General features: G+C 39.3%; 1 protein-coding gene across 7 annotated transcripts in view; it reads right to left on the bottom strand.

Annotated features, from left to right (window-relative positions):
* The window catches only part of HUWE1 (HECT, UBA and WWE domain containing E3 ubiquitin protein ligase 1), a 154,064-nt gene extending 137,040 nt beyond the window's left edge, over positions 1–17,024 (bottom strand). For 4 of the 7 annotated variants that reach the window (XM_040266002.1, XM_040266003.1, XM_040266004.1 and 1 more), the window contains exons 1-2: positions 16,701–17,023; positions 12,654–12,790 (exon numbers count right to left, since the gene is read on the bottom strand). The gene's annotated coding sequence lies outside the window, so the exon portion shown is untranslated. Of the gene's footprint in view, positions 1–12,653; positions 12,791–12,896; positions 16,546–16,700 lie in introns of all 7 variants that reach the window. The other 3 variants (XM_040266001.1, XM_040266000.1, XM_040266005.1) reach the window with 3 other exon arrangements.
* Positions 17,025–18,169: the final 1,145 nt, after the last annotated feature.

Raw genomic sequence — 18,169 nt, forward strand, 5'->3', positions numbered from 1 at the left:
TGTCCCAAATCCCTCCCAGCATCAGAGTCTTTTCCAATGAGTCAACTCTTCGCATGAGGTGGCCAAAGTACTGGAGTTTCAGCTTTAGCATTATTCCTTCCAAAGAGCACCCAGGACTGATCTCCTTCAGAATGGACTGGTTGGATCTCCTTGCAGTCCAAGGGACTCTCAAGAATCTTCTCCAACACCACAGTTCAAAAGCATCAATTCTTCGGCACTCAGCTTGCTTCACAGTCCAACTCTCACATCCATACGTGACTACTGGAAAAACCATAGCCTTGACTAGATGGACCTTTGTTGACAAAGTAATGTCTCTGCTTTTTAATATAGGATAGTGCCTGGCAAAGAGTAAACTGTATTATTATATCTTCTTTTTCTTTTAGCTCCAGATTAATCTAAGGACAGCGATCTTATGCTGGATATGACACACACAGAGGATCAAGAGCCAAAAAAGAGTGTTTTTTCCTTAGCCTTTGTACATGTTATCTGTATATGAAGAACATAAATTATTTATTAATCTCCATATTGTTAGCCTTAAGTATGAGCATAAACCCAACTTTGATGACAAGATTAGGAAGCTCCAGGTCTCATTCTCAAGTTAGTTATAGTTTTCCAAAGGTTGAATAGTCTATTGATGTTGGAGCCATGCCACTTAAGAATCAGCAATTTTAAGTGTATCTCAACTATTTTGAATTACTTTAAATGAATTTAGAAGGAACAAAGATTCTTTTACATGCTTAAAAGAACAAATTATTTATAACACTAAGCTTTAAGTTCAAGACAAATGTTACAAGTATTAAAGATGAACAACCTGAATTATTCTCAAAAGCTAAAGAGCAAAAAGTAACTAACTCAGTTTTCTACTTGGTCAAATTAAATTGTCAAATCAAAAAGTATTAGATAATGCAGGGAAATATTCCTGTAATCCTGGCAAAGAAATGATCTCCCAAGAAAGAGGTGCAACCTAGAAACCATAAAGAAAAGAATTTGACTATATAAAAATTCTAAACCATAAACATATTTTCTGCAACAGGAAAAGGGTTAATGCTTCTAATATACAAAGAACCCTCAAAACTCACTAAGACAAATAATCTGAAAACCAAGCAAAAGGGAACTTGCAATTTGCAGAGATTATAACCATTTGCTTATCCTTATCAGTAACTACAATAATGCTAATCAAAGCAAGGACATGCAATTTTTCACTTAAAAACTGGTTAAAATTTAAAAAACCAGTAATATCTTGTTTTGGCAAATGTAGGTGGAGAAAAGGACACACAAACACTTCAGTGGAAACGGCAATTCAATAGAGCCTTTCTGGAGGTCATTTTGGCAGTACCTATCAAAAAAATTAATGAGTACCACCCTTTAACCCAGAATGAATCTATTTTCAAGTTTCAACAATAGGAAATGATGAAATTATAGCAGAATAATGTTGTGGGATGCAATGCAACCATGAAAAAGAAATGGAGTCTAGCCATATGTTCTAACATGGAAAAATATGCATAGTACGTAAATGGACATAGTATGTAAATGTTAAGAGGTATGAAATAATATATACATATATATTGTAACAGATATAAAGAAGACTCATTTGGGGGGGTACTAATTTTTAACTGAAATGTTGATTCTGTTTGAATCTTTTTTAAACAGCAAACAAATTAATTTTCTAATTTAAAACTGCTGAAATGGAAGGGAAAAAGATGAGTGTAGAAAACCACTTTAATTTGAAAGTTTTACAAGCAGAAAATTTAGTCACACTATAGATTTACAGCATGAATAAATATGCATGAAATCATCAAATATGCAACCAAACTGAACTGATTCTTGAAAAAGAAAAGTAACAACCACAGGCAAAGGGCAAAAGAAACAGAACTTTGTTTGGACTTCTGACTTTCTCATTTACTTTTCTACTCCCTTAAATTTCTCCCAATTTGGGGGTTAACTTTCTTATAGGAATGGGGCCACTTATTTTGCACTTCTGTGGATGACACCTGTTGGTATATTTAGAAAAAGAGATAAATTCAGTTTTAAGGAAAGATATAGCACAGTGGAAACATATCACACCAGATAGCTTGGGTTCAATGGCCAACTCTACCACTAAGCAGCCATATTACCTTGGGCAAGTCTTCTCCCCAAAATCTGTGGCTATAAAATAAGGAGTTTGGTAAGGAAAATAGAAAATACTAGGGTCTTTTATCCAAATCTTCTGTTGGACATGGAGACGACTACCATTTTAAAAGCCACTGGTAATTTGTTCTGCTAGAGGTAGATATCTGGGTTCACCCATCCAGACAGCCTAGCTTTACTTTTAAAAAGCAAAAATCTAAAATGCTTTATGTGAAAGTGAAGTCGCTCAGTCGTGTCCAACTCTTTGCAACCCCATGTACTGTAGCCTATCATGCTCCTCCGTCCATGGGATTTTTCAGGCAAGAGTGCTGGAGTGGATTGCCATTTCCTTCTCCAGGGGATCTTCCCGACCCAGGAATCGAACCCAGGTCTCCCGCATTGCAGGCAGGCGCTTTACGGTCTAAGCCACCAGGGAAGCCCAAAATGCTTTATGTCACAGGGGTGTATTCAAGTGACATCTGTACTTCTCCAGATTATATTTCCTTTTAAGGTTGCCCTCATGGAGATAGGCAACGAAATTTAAGAGGCAGGGAATTGGAACCCCAGATTAGGTCAACAGACTGCAAGGCACTCTAAGATGGAATAGGCACTCTAAGCTGGAGTAGTCAAACTAGCCTCTGCAAAATATGGCAGCAGTTATATAGGTACAAGGTGGGGGGCTTCTCTGATAATTCAGACAATAAAGAATGTGCCTGCAATGTGAGAGACCTGGGTTTGATCCCTGGATTAGGAAGATCCCCTGGAGAAGGAAATGGCTACCCACTGCAGTATTCTTGCCTGGAGAATTTCCTGGACAGAGGAGCCTGGCAGGTTACAGTCCATGGGGTCGCAAAGAGCTGGACATGACTCAGTGACTAACACACACACATAGATATAGGGAGACAGGCATCTATAGCAATGATACTGGATATATCCAGGTTTATGTTCTTCTCTTAGACTAACATATCAAGGCTTACCCTGAGGTGTTGTAACATTGTAATTCAACATGTATTATATGCTAAACATACCACAGTGAATAAAGCAGGATAGTATTTCTAAAGGGCAATTTGGCAACAAGTATCAGAAGTCTTGTTACACTTTTGCATTCCAGTTTTAGAAATTTCTTGAGAAATAAACATGTATGTCACAAAGATTTCTCTTTAGGATGCTCCTATGCTTCCTTCTTTCCTTCAATACTTATTTGCCAAATGCCTACTGTGTGCCAGAAAGCATTGATATTGTGAAAAACTAGGACTTAAAAGGTTTGAACATAGGGAATTGGTTATAAAATTATAGATCACACATTCAATAGAATACAATGTAGCCATTAAACACATTATAGAAGAGACTTCCCTGGTGGTCCAGGCTAAGACTCCACACTCCTAATGCAGGGGGCCCAGCTTCCATCCCCTGTTAGGGCACTAGATACCACATAGCACAGCTAAGACCCAATATAGTCACATAAATAAATATTTTTAAAAATTATAGTAGTATAAAATGACAGGGAACAGTGATCAATTTATTAGGTGGAAATCAAAATTTTAAAAACCATGTCTATAGTGGTTTGGAGAAACAGCCAAAAAAAATTGGGAACTGAGGAAATTTGAATATGGACTGAATATTAGATAACATTAACAAAAAGAACAAATTCCCTAGGTGTGATAACAGCTATGTGGTTTGTAGGTACTTATTCTTAAGACATGCATGCTGAAGGACTTAAGGATGACGTGTCATTCTTACTTCATATGCTTCAGAAAAATTAAAACATGTTTAGGTACATATGAATCAAATATGGCAAATTCTTAACAACTGTTGGATATAGCTGGTGATACACAAATGCTCATTGTGTTGTTCTTTAAGCATTTTTATGTTTGAAACCCATAATGAAAAGTTGGAAGGAAGGTAATAATTTCTTAAAAGACCGATTTTGAAAAAAATATATGGGCATATTACACAGGCATAAAGAAAAGCCTTGGAAAAATGAACTGTGTACAACATGTTAATAGTATTTCTCTCTGAATGGTAGGATTTGGGGAGATTTCTATATTTATCCGTACTTTCCAACAATAAGCCATGTATACTTCTATAATCATGAAGAACATTACTCAAAAATAACTGAAGTTTCATTCCCAAAGAATTCTTAGTAAATCATTTTGTAACTCTAAAGCAGTATGCTAATTTATTATACAAGCAATAACAGATTGTTGGGTGGACACCACATAGTTTTTGAAACTTCCACTTACATCAGTAATTTATACCACTCTCACAGTATTAAAAACATCAAGCAATTCACAGTAATAACTGCAAGGAGAAGTAGAATGCTGGGTTAAATGAAGTATCATTACCATCTGTCCCCAAAGACTTGAAGCAAAAATAAATGTTAAAAGTGATCAATTTGGGAGGGAGAAGGTAGGGAAAAGTTTTTGCCAAATTATTCTTGATACTGTTCAGGATATTTACAATTTCTTATAAACAGGAATGTGAAAATTACAAAACAAAAAAAAAGCTGAAGTTCCTTGATCATTTCTCCCAAATAAACTCATCAACTTACTCTAGTTTTATATATATACTAAACAGCATCACACAGTATATGAAGTGACGTGAAAGTGTTAGTTGCTCAGTTGTGTCCAACTCTTTGTGAATCCATGAACTATATATATAGCCCACCAGGCTCCTCCACCCATGGAATTCTTTAGGGAAGAATAGTAAGAGTGGGTAGCCATTCTTTTCTTGACCCAGGGATTGAACCCGGGTCTCTTGCATTGCAGGCAGATTCTCTACCATCTGAGCCACCAGGGAAGCCCTCATATCATGCAACTTGCTCAAATTTATCTCCAAAATAGTTGTATTAATTTGGACCACTTGTGGGTAGTATTTCAGACCAGATTCATCCCTATGTTTTTGCCATGATTTGATATTACCAAATTATTTTTTTGCCAATCTAATGGTTTTAAAAAGATACTATTTTACTTTGTATTTCTGACATTTAGTTTGACTATCCTTTCTCGTTACTAGACATTTTTAGCTCTTACTCTAGGAAAAGCCTGTAACTAAGCTATGGTTTTTCCAGTAGTCATATATGAAGTTAAGAGTTGGATCATAAAGAAGGCTGAGTGGCAAAGAATTGATGCTTTCCAACTGTGGTGCTGAAGAAGACTCCTGAGAGTCAGCTGGACTGCAAGGAGATCAAACCAATCAATCCGAAAGGAAATCAACCCCGAATATTCATTGGAAGGACTGATGCTGAAACTGAAGGTACAATACTTTGGCCACCTGATATGAAGAGCCAACTAACCAGAAAAGATTCTGATGCTGGGAAAGACTGAAGGCAGGAGAAGAGGGCAGCAAGGAATGAGATGGTTAGATAGCATCACAGATTCAATGCACATGATTTTGAGCAAAGTCCAGGAGACAATGAAGGATGGAGGTGTCTGATGTGCTGCAGTCCATGGGATCGCAAAGAGTCAGACATGACTTAGTAAGCAAACAACAACAGTTTTCTACTGGATTTATTTTTTAAATGTTATTCTATTATTAAGGTGGGAACAAACCAACCAAAATGTTAAGGTGACTGAGTATCACTGTGGGAATAGAAATCTTTTCCCAAAATAAGAACACATTTTCCAGTTTTTCCTAAATTAATTTAGCAATAGAAACTAGAAAATGATAAAGAGGGTAAGAAAAAATTCTTTTAGATGAAAGTATTACTTTCAGGGTACTCTACTATAGGAATATATACCATCTTGGAAGAGCTCATAAATGGGCTTCCCTGGTGCTCCAGTGGCTAAGACTCCAAGCTCCCAATGCAGGGGGCCCGGGTTCCATTTCTGGTTAGGGAAAGCTAGATCCCACATGTCGTCAACTAAGACCCAGCACAACCAAATAAATAAATAAGTAAATATATATTTTTAAAAGAGCACATAAAATCTAGCTCAAAAAAATAAATACATCTAAAGTACAAGTAATGAGAAAATGAAACAATGGTTGAGGGTATTGGTTCATTTGGAATACATTTAACTAATTTCATTTGTATAGCATTTTTGAGTTGATACGCTTTTCATGTATCTTGTTTAACACTAACAAAATTCTGTGTGATATTTTCTGATGCCTTCCTATAAACTGTTATAGCACATTCTGCTCACTCATGTTATTATACAGATTCCTTTGAGTATGATTTATAAGTCTCCTTCCCCTATAGACCATGCTGCCCTCCATTCTCCAGTTGCTCATCTCTGTATTCCTAGTACCTGGCACTACTGAGTATGTTCTCAAATATTTGTTGAGTGAATGTAAAGGATGTAAAGGGCGAGGAAACTAGCTCAGTGATGATGTAATTTGCCCCAAGTAACACAGGTATTAAGTATTTACATAAATTACAATGGCTTTACCTTTGTAGGGTACTCTATATAAAACATTTTAAAATACATCATCTCACTTTAATGCTCACAGCAATCTACGAGGCAGGCTTTATGAATACTATTTTATAGATAAGAATGAAAATTTAGTGATAAACCCTAGGCCCACTCAAAACTTAGTTTATATGAAGCTCTGTTTACATACTTGATAGATCACTAACTGTGTATAGGAGCCTCTTTCTTTATGTAGCAAACATCTTGGGGGTGGCACAGGGAAGGGAAGCAGAAGGGAGAAGGCAAAATGAAGATAGTTAAAGCAGTAAGACAGATGCTGGTGTAGGTTCATCTAAAGACCATAAACTGGTATCGTAGTATCAAACACATATGTCACTTTTGAAATCTAATCTTGGCCCAAAGGTTTTCTTGATATTAGCCTGTATTCATAGAATACAATTGTAGGCTTTCTCACCTATCAGCAGTTTCAAAGGCTGGGAAGGGATACAGAGGTAAGGAGGGTTTTGAAAAACAATAGACATTCACAGAAAGCAAAGAAAGAAATGATAACACAAAGGAAAACCCTAAGAACTTTAAACATGATTTCACATACAGTCCTAAACTGGACTATAAGTTTCTCAAGGGCAGAGATTAACTCTCATTCATCTTATTCCCAGCTCCTTGTACTTAGAAACACTCAGTGAATGTTTGTTGAACTGAAGAGAGGTAAGATGTGAGAGAGAAAAAGAAGGTGTAATATTAACAACAATAACAACAAAGAAATCAACAATGGTTTCTAGTTTATTGAGCACTTACTATGTGCCATATGCTGTTTTCTATATAATATATGAAATGGTAAAAGTGCTACTCAACTATGTTAACAGTGATGACCATTAGGAAGACTCATGAGTTACTAAGGTTACAGCAGAACCTCGAACAAACCGAAACAGTAGGGGGCTGTGTAGCTGGAGGGTGGGAGATGAAGGCAATCAATGTATTGCACATAACCACAGAACTGGGTAAGACCCTCCAGAGGGTACGAATGTGACTCCAAACGCTTGGCAATGTTAAAAACGACTCTGATGGAAAATTCAGTTATCACTGACCAGAGTCTTAGCCTCCAAATGATCAAAGAACAAATACCATTCCTCCTTAACCACAGGCCTGAAGGATCCAGATAGGCTTTGCTTACTGACCATGAGTTCACCACCATGACTGCACATCTTTGAGTTGTTAGAGGAATTAAGTGAAACTATGTAAAATGAATTACCTTATAACCACCTACACCTTGTATTTTCACATTTAAAATTCACAAATAAGGTATTTTCCCCAGATGGAAAAGGGACAGAAATAGTTAAATTGCCAGAAAAACATTTAAAAACCGAGCATTTATTTTGCCTTTCTTATATAAAGTATTCCAGCCAACATATGAAAACAAAATGAGAGAGTTAAAAACACCATTTTGCAACTCCCAATGAATTAACAAAGAATCTAAGCTTTGGGCAGCAGTGGCTGTTAACATGAAATACAGAGGACAGAACATGCTGAACTATACTAAGTATGCAGTCAACAAATTTCAGTCTGTGGGAAATTCTACAGGTCAAATGGCTTGAGTTCTTCAATAGAAAGCATAAAGAAAAAGGAGAAAGAGAAGATACAAATACTTCTTGACAAGACAAACTTGAGTTTTAAAAAATGGACAAAGTAAATCACACTGTCCAGGGACACACACCTGTATGATTAAAACTATAAAAGAATGCAAAGAAGTGACTACTATGAAGTCAGAATAGCAGTTATTTTCCAGACTGAGGAAGGATGCTGTGACAGGGATGGGCACATGGAGGGGCTTCTATGGGTGAAAGGCAAAATTTTATTTCTTGACTTGGGTGGTAGTAACAAAAGCACTTTAAGATAATTTATTAAACCATAAATTTGTTTTGAGGTGGTTTTCCATATTTGTTTTCTATTTTTCACAATAAAGGGAAAAGACTTTAATCACATTAAAGCTTCTTACATATGCTATGATTCCATTTTGTATGAGTGCCCAGAATAGGCAAATCTAGAGACATAGAATAGATTAGTGGTTGCTAAGGAAGGGGAGCCTGGTGGGCTGCTGTCCATGGCATTGCAGAGTTGGACATGACTTAGTGACTAAACAACAACATACTTTAAATGGATGAATTATATGGTATGTAAATTATCTCAATAAAGCTATTAATAAAAGTCTAAGACACCTCAATTAAGTCAAAACATACTTTTAAAACAAAACTGGGCTGGAGCCTGAGAGTCTGCATTTCTGACAAGTTCCCAAATGGTGATATTGATCTGGGGACCACATTTTGAGAACCTCTGCAATGAAGGATTCCAAATCTGCTCTAAGCTGAAGGCAATACTAATCAGCATTGAAGAGTCAAGTGTTTTACTCAGGGACTGGGAAAGCAGTTCTGAAGAAAAAGTTAACACCTGTTGCCAAGTACTGTTCTATTCCATTTGTTCACTGACCATCAATACCACCATCTTCTTGGGAACTTGTCTGAAATGTAAAATATTGCCCCCTACCCCCAGACCTACAGAATCAAAAACTCCAGGGGTGGGGCCCAGCAATCCGTGTTTTAGCAAGCCCTCTAGGTGATTCTGAACCACTGTTCTATGAACTTTATATGCAGTAACTTAGCTAAACTTCAGCTAGTATGAAATGGAGTCAGAACTTGAATCCGGGAGTCTGGGTTCCTAATCACTGTGCTGAGACCTTTCCACCTATTAGAACTCAATCAGCAGAATGCAGTAATAAAGAATTAGTAGAGGAAGTTTTTTTTTTTAAAAAAGGCAAAGACCAGAAGATGGGAATTTCCTGGTGGTCCAGTGGTTACGACTCTGTGCTTTCACTACCAAGGGTAGGGAACTAAGATCCTGTGAGCCTTGTGGTGTGGCCAGAAAAAAAAAAAACAAAACAAACCAGGAGACATACACCTCTATAGACAGGAAAACAAGAAAACAATTGTAACAAATAAGATAATCATTAAAGCAATCTTCCAAACGTGTTCCAAAATATAAGCGGCCACAAACTACAATATACCCAAGTATTTCCAGGGCAATTATCTCTGGTACCTAATTACAAGGACTTAAAATCTATGATATGCTAAAGATAGTACATAAATTCATGGCAATATGTTCACACTTACCAGTCTTTAAAATCTAAATTATACTGAAAAGTCATTCCAGAATAATTTGCACCTCTACTCCTAGATTCTTTTAGTCACTACTTGAAGATTAATGAAAAGGAGAAACTGCTTCCTTTCATCATTTAAGATGATACAATCAGAATCTTCGAGCTGAAAAACAATTTTCATATTCACTTAGTCCAGTCAGCAATCCAAAATAAATCAATCTACAATATCAATCTCCATTTAAAGAGACATTAATAAGAAGCTGACAGAAATTCCAATTTTCTGTAAAATCACATTCTAGAACCAACCTATGTCACCACTGCCAACTTTTTAGGAGAACTAAAGTTGAAAATACTCACGTTAACAGCCCAAAGAAAACCTACAGTTGTTTTTTACTCAGATAGAACCACTCCTTCACTAACTAAAGTGTTTCTATAACCAAGCTGGTCAACAAGTACATCAAGTTTTAGCAACTCAACCTCTATGACACATCAAATGAGAGGGCTTCCAAAGAATCTTCTGAGCTGAGTTATCCCAGACATTAACATAGAAACATCTGGCAACCAGTCATTGAGGAAGCGAGTCAGAGAACAATATAGCAAAACACCCAATTGCTTGTGATTATCAACTTTACAGACAATGAGATCGTTGTAAAGTAGCCAAATATTGTTACAGTTACCCATCAGATTTTAACAATTTAATCAAACTGCAAGAGAGGTAACATGTAATGTGAAGGGCAGATGTTTTCAAAGCAACCGATTTTAGCATTTCAGAAATACTTTGAATCCATGGTTGAAAACATGCAACAAAAGGAGGTAAAAGAAACAGAATTTCTATTGTAAACTTTTAACTGTGGAAACAATTCGAATATCTAAATGCCTACTGTGTGCAAAGCTCTGTCCACAAAATCTAGTTATTCTAGTTTTACAAACTCAGGATTAGAAGGTTTAAGGGATATTGTTCAAACTTTCTAGCTACAGAAAACTCAGAACAAGGGTAAATATTTAATCACTATATACAATGTGCTCAAATTATTTTGTTGAACAAATGGATTTCACTGTAATTCCCCAAAAATCACTTCGATACTTAGTCACTTTACAGCTAAGGATCTGATTTCTCCATAATGAACAAAGAACCAAAAAGCCTGAACTCAGGAACCACAGCACCAGTGATTCATAATTATACTTCACCTCAGTATCTCAGAAAACCTTTTCTGTCCCTTCAACTTGTAACTGCACTCATTTTAAAGGTAAACACAAGTGGCCTTGCTCTTCCCCGACATGTGCTTAAGTCAAAGGCTGGCTGGAGCATTCTAGCTTCTATCCCATTCCAAGTTCCATTCTCAGGTTTTGACCATGGAAGGGACATTTGGTAGATTTTATGATGGCCAATGCGGAACAAGGAAAGACATGAACAGTTTAAAGGCCTCTATGCTGGGGAACAGCATTTCCAGAGGGAATAAAATGAAAAAAAAAAAAAAACACAGGAAAACTACAGCTGTGTATAATAGCTGAAAAATCAGGATGTTAGTGGAAGCTCTCAAAAATCGTTTAGTATTGCCACTTCAAAAACTATTACAGCCAGAGGAACTAATTACTAAGTCTTAATAGCTTAGAAGTTATGGGTCAGAGCAGCTGAGATACTAACATCAAAGTAATAAGAAACATTGTAAGATAGTATACAGATAACTAAACCACCTAAGGAAATTGAAACCATGATGAAAAACCCTAAAGGCACAATCAGGTCATTATCTAGGAAACATTAGCTTCTTCCACAAGGAGGCCTACTTTTCACATGGAGCAGAAAGCAGGGCCAAGACATGGAACTGAAGTCAGTTATCAATTAAATCAGACTCTGCCACAGAAAAAGGAATCCATGACTAGTTATTTTGGGAGAGTGCCTAGGCCAGCAGTATCAACTCCAACTGGGATACAGGAGATTACTGCCATTGTTTCATTATAATGGGGTCCTCCAGGGTCTTTAACCTAGTAAGAATGGGTCAGATACCACCGAGGATGTCATCACCAAATGTGGTGGGAAACTCTACAGGACAATTTCTTCAACAAATAAATGGGAAGGAAAAGAAAAGGGAGGGAACATGCAGACTAAAATAGATTTAAGAGATATATCAATCATCCTTAGTGACAAAAGGACTTTCTTTGGATCTTGATTCAAACCAACTAAAATTTGAACACTAGCTTCATATTTGACATTTTAGAAAATCAGGTAACTTTTTGAGTTGTGGTAATGCTTTTGAAGTTAGGTTTAAAAGAGCCTTTTATGTCTTAAATACAGTTCATGGACGTCTCCAGGCCAGAATACTGGAATGGGTAGTCTTTCCCTTCTCCAGGGGATCTTCCCAACCCAGGGATTGAACCCAGGTCTCCCACATTGCACGCAGCTTCTTTACCAGCTGAGCCACAAGGGAAGCCCAAGAATACTGGAGTGGGTAGCCCGATCCCTTCTGTAGCGGATCTTCCCAACCCAAGAATTGAACGGGGGTGGGGGGGTGGTCGGTGGTCGCTACCAACTGAGCTATCAGTGAAGCCCTTAAATACAAATATTTTGCAAATAAAAAGAAAACAACAGCAGGGATTTATTTCAAAGTAATCTAGGGGATAGGCAGTAAGGGGCCACAGTGGGTAGAAGTAGAGATGAAAAAGAATGGCTGCAAGATGGTAACTGTTAAAGCCAGTAATGGGTACAGAGGGGGATCATTATATTATCCAGTTTTGCTATGTTCGAAAAATCCCAAAAAGAATTGGTTACATGTAATAACCTGCAATTTTACTTTTGAATGACGCTTAGAGTGATTTAAAAAAAAATCATTTACAGATAAAATTCATTTAAATTTTAATTTAGTAATGAGCTCCGCTTAAACACAAGAAACACCCAGTAGTACCACATCAGATCCAGACAATGGAAGAAACCAAAGTAGCTCAATTACAGAATGGAAACACATACACCCCAACCATCTCCATTCCAGGAAATAAAACACAAACATTACCCACAAAGATCCACAAAAACTAACCTAAAATCACAGCCAATCATACTCATCCTGGTGGGAAATCCCAACACTGCTCCAACAGCTTCCTGAACCTTCCTGACCAAGTTGGTCTGCTGGTTCCTCTGGAGTGCTAACCCACTCAGGTCAGACTACCGGAGGACCTATAAAAAAACAAAAACAAAAACAGAGGGAGAGATACACAACATTTATTAGGGTGTGGGGGAGCTAACCATTATATCAATGTTCAAACATAATCACAGTTATTACCTCTTAAGCAACAGCTCTCACACACCAAGTTGCATTTTTTAGGAACTGCTTTGAGGAGCAACAATTCAGAACCAAAGTTAAAGCAATTCTTCTAATCTGGCATTTAGACGGCACTCCTGAAAACTCTGCTCTCAATCCAAATGAAAGCACAGGGGATACTGATTATTTTACAGACAATTTTCTATCTTTGCTGAGAACTGACATTAAGACAATTTTAAACTTTTTGTGAAAAACATTGCAGACATAAATTATTTTTCACCCTCATACATGCTTTTTGGCCATACTGGAAGACAAATGATAAACACCCTGGAAACTCAGGTTGAACTTTGTCACTGAATGTTAAACAAAGTTTTTAACTGGTATTGCCACTCCTTCCTCTCTTCTCAGAGATCAACCTAGAATAAATTAAACCTTTTAGGTCACGCTTAGATTATCATTCCCATATTTATTCTAGTTCTAAATGACAAAAGTAAAATTGAGGTTTAATTTCTGATCACTGCTAGACCGACTGTGTGAAAGTCGCTCAGTTGTATCCAACTCTTTGTGACCCCATGAACTATACATGCAGCCCATGGAATTCTCCAGGCCAGAATACTGGAGAGGGTAGCTTTTCCCTTCTCCAGGGGATCTTCCCAACCCAGGGATCAAACCCAAGTCTCCCACATTGCAGGCAGGTTCTTTACCAGCTGAGCCACAAGGGAAGCCCAAGAATACTGGAGTGGGTAGCCTATCCGTTCTCCAGTGGATCTTCCCCATTCAGGAACCGAACAGGGGTCTCCTACATGGCAGGTGGATTCTTTACCAACTGAGCTATCAGGGAAGCCCGAGACCCAATGTGAAGAACAATGGGTTATTCACATTCTTGTCCTCCAATGAAAAAGGGGGAAAATTAAATGACTTCCAAAGCACTTCAAACTAAATAAACCCACTAAAGCATAAAACCAGTGTCTGTGTATAGTTAATTACTAGATGGTTACCTACGGTAAAATTTTAATACTATGTAAACTTTTCACCATCATATTTCAAACCCCATTATCCATCCAAGGTAATTAGTAAAAAGCACTCATTTTAATACTGGCCTAATTAAAATATTAACAGTAAGGAAAACTACATCCAAATTGAATATAGTCACTTCTATTTAGTGTTGGAAAATATAATCCAGCAAACACACAACAGGAGGTAGTGTATTAAAGAACTGTCAGCAATTCAGTTTGGAAAAGAAGCTTGGTATCCCAAACTTTTCTAAACCCTCTCAGATAGGAATTATCCTGCTCTGGAAAGGTCAAATAACAAATCCCTACTCTGATAAGGGAATGGCAACCCACTCCAGAATTCTTGCCTGGAGAATCCCATGGACAAAGGAGCCTGGCAGGCTACAGTCCACAGGGTCACAAGAGTAGGACACAACTTAGTGACTAAACCACCACCACCACTCTGATCTGAGGGACCAAAGAAAGGAGGTAGAGGAAAAGCATTTGAACACTTAAAAACTAGCTAGCAGAAGTTCTCTGTTACTGTGAAAAGTACAACACCAAATTTCATTACTTTCATAGGGTGAATGACAGGACAGACTACCTTTGAAGGAGTGCAAGAAGGGAGTAGGCAAGGGATGAAACATCCCTTTCAAAAGGTAGAACACTTGGGTGTGGTTCTTGACAGGAACATTATGGCTGGTGGTCACTCCAGGATGGTGATTCTGCACTAAAATTCCTAGACTAGAAGGTCAACATAAGTGGGAATCACATTCAAACATAATAAACCATTGGAGATAAAAAGCTTGGCCTACAAGGAGGGGAAAAAAACACAAAAATGATAGGACTGGCCTACCAATATACCAAAAATTAACAGTTCTAGAAATATACTAAATTAACAGTTAACTGTTTCTTTAAACAAAAGCCTCTTCTTTCCCAGGTCATAAAACTACCATGTGAAACAGATGCATCTGCCAATGTATTCTTAAACCAAGAAAAAGTAACCACAATTTACTATATACCTATCATAATCTAGGCACTTTATAAGTTGTTTAATTCTAGCAACTATTAAGAGCTACTATCCCCCTTATACACATGAAAAACTGAGAATCTGAAAAGTAACTTCCCCAAGGTCACAAAGTTTGGTGTGAACCCAAAGCATACAGTGTTTCTACCATACCAGGCTGCTTCCCTTGAGTGGAGAATGTTGCTATCTCCTCAATACAGGCAACACTGGGGCTAAAAGAAAACAATGTTGGACATGTAATCTAAAAAGGAAACAAATGATAGGGAATTGTTTACAGCAACTGTGGAATGGGATGGGAGTAGAATGGGGCAATGATTGTCAAGATATAATCAAAGCTATTTTATTTTCTAGCACATGGAGGTGGGTAAATGCTGTGGAGCCTAACAAGAGGCTACTTTCTCTCTAGGGGATTTAGCTCCCAGGAAAACAGCATGGGGTGGGGTGTGGAAATAAGGATTAAGAAATCCTTAATCATTACATGAGAAACATGTAAGAGGTGGTTAGCAGCAAAGAGCTGTCCAGACCAAAAGGCCACAGGAACTCAAGAGCAAGGCAGGGAAAAGAGGTGATTCCCAAGTTTGCAAAGGGGATGGCGGGTGACAAAGGGCAAAAAGTTGGCTTACTGGAGGGTTATTTTCTACAGTCTCTTTAAAAAAAGTTTTCTTTTCCCTTTTTTGAGGGGAGTGAGTGTTATTATGGCGGGGGTGGGGTGGGGGGGGTTGTCTAATGGCCCCGAAGACTAAGAGATCATGAAGACAACAATGATTCAACCATCAACCCAATTCATTGTTCCACCTAAGAATGGCTGAGCAGCAGAGTTGGGAGAAATGAGTGCCCTGTGCTCCAATCAGGGTCATACAAACGTGAAAGCTACTATGACTCTATCCACAAAGATGGAATAAATACAGGGAACAGGAAAAGGTCTCTGGTCAACATCTGTGTCAAGGGGACCGATGGAAGGGGGAGAATGGGACAGGTTAGGGGACCTGGGTTAAGCCCTGCCTTAGCAGGACCGGGGAGGGGGTGACAGGGAAAAGCTTTGACTTTCCCTCTTAAATACGAGCCTCAAATATCCATGTAGTAGAGAAAAATTCAATGGGACGGTGGAATTAGGGGGGAATGGGGAAGGACTGTCAGAGACATCAAAGCTTGACCTCTTATACCTTAGTTCAAAGACCATGGGGGTTGAGGAAATAGAGCCTACCTCAAGTAAAACTAGAGGATTCATTTGTCCCTTTTTCCGAAGGAGCGGAAAATCGAGCCCACAAAAAGGTAGTGGGAGGAAACCAATAGTCGTTGGATGGTTCCCTCTCCCCCAGTGCCCAATCTAACTCCCAACCTTACTCCCCAACGAACTCTAGGACTCCTGCCCCCCATCATTCCCAACCCGCCCACTGCAGCGGCGACAACGGAGGCGTTGACCGATTGGTGGGGTAAAGGCGGGCCCACACGCGGCTGAGGCCCGGGAAATGGTGACGCCTCAACCTACTAGAGAGGGGGTGGTCTTCGCCTCAGGTTCGGCTTATTGGCACCTCGTCTTTTCGCCAATCGTCACCTGCTTAACGTCGGGAACCTGAGAAGCGTCACAAACGCCGAAACCAACTCCTCACTCCCGGGTCCTGGCCGGACAGACATCAGCTTCCGCCGCCATCTTAACAGCAAGCAGACCGACCCTAGTCACTGGGGGGCCCCCCCCCGCGCCGCCCCCCCCCCCACCCCCCCCCCCCCCCCCCGAGCCACCTCCACCACCACCACCACCGCCAACGGATCCCACGAGGACGTAACCGCGCTCCCGCGAGAACTCACCAGCTAGGTACAGCACGAGCCGAAGACGCTGCCGCCGCCTCCGCAGCTACTGCAGTCTGTAGCCGAACTGCGGCCGCCTCCGCGCGATCCCGCGATAACCTCGACCCGACGGGAACAGCCTGAGCCCAGCCCTTCCCAGACCCCTCCTCCCACCAAAACCGAAATCGCTACGGCTCCACTCTCACCCTACGCGAAGCAAAAAGCAAATGACGCACAACCTCACGAAGAACCGAGGGGGCGGAGCCAACCTGCCGCCACCGTCTCCCGCATGCGTCTTAAGAACTATCGCGATAGTACGTTTCTGTCTCTGCGAGACCTTCGAATTCACCGCAGGATGCTGCCCGCGCCTCGCCTTTAGGAAACACGAGATCTCGCGAGACTTAGGGAACTCTCCTAAAAAGGAGAGAGGCGGAGCTCCATGAAAATGACTGAGAGTTTTCAGGGGAAGGGAGGAACCTCCCGTCCTGCAGGGATCTCGCCTACCACGAGGTTTCCGACCCACTGCGGAGCTGGCTGCCAAACCTCGCGATGACACAGCTCAGCGCCAAATCTCGGCCATGTCCTGAAAACTGCCTCCGCCCCCGATCTAAGGTGTCTAGAGCCTAGTGCTTGAGGAAAATTTAAAAAGTCAACCTGTTTATTCTCACACTTCCAAGCAGAGCTGTACCAATTACCAACTCCATTCTGGAAGAGGAGCAATAGATCTATTGTTACCTGCCTCCACGAATCACCTATTATTTTGGACTAACATAAAAGACGTTCAATCTCACAATAAGCACGCAAATGCAAATGCAAACAATGACATAACATTTTTTGCCCATTAGATAAGAAAAAGAAAATTTAAGACAGATAATATTCAGACTCTTTCCCTCACCGCACTGCAGGCTACTGAATCCATCTTAATCTAACTAAAAGCTCATATCGTTAGTTCTAGCTCCAAAGCCACAAATTTTAACTCCAGAGGCTTTACCTTGGCATAGCTAAAAGATCCAATAAAGTGCTTTTCTCCAAACAAAGAGGTCTGCCCTCTTTGGAAAATTCAAGCTTCCAAGGGGGAGTTGGCGGGGAGTGTGTGTGTGTGGGGGGGGTGGGGAGTGCGTGCTTGAAGCTTTTAATATGGCAGTTTTTCCACGTCTAGCCAACAATGTTTCTCCAATAAATCTTGGAATCCAATTTGGCTCGATTTGTGGGCTTTCCTATTGTAATATATTATTCTGTCTATTCTAACTTATACATTGTTTCTTTAGAATACATTTTAACAGCTGGTAGTACAAATACCCCATCCTTATCTTTAAAATATTTTCTCGGTTATTCTTAGCCATCTTTTTTTTCCGGATGAACTTTAGAATCATATTAAATTCCAAACACTTCGTATATTTATTGAAATTGCATGAATCGTATAAATCAACACAGGAAAAAAGGACAAAACTACAAAACTGAGCCTTCTTATCCAGAAGCATGGTATCCCC

The sequence above is a fragment of the Oryx dammah genome, unplaced genomic scaffold (assembly GCF_014754425.2).
Source record: "Oryx dammah isolate SB20612 unplaced genomic scaffold, SCBI_Odam_1.1 HiC_scaffold_23, whole genome shotgun sequence".
Lineage (NCBI taxonomy): Eukaryota > Metazoa > Chordata > Mammalia > Artiodactyla > Bovidae > Oryx > Oryx dammah.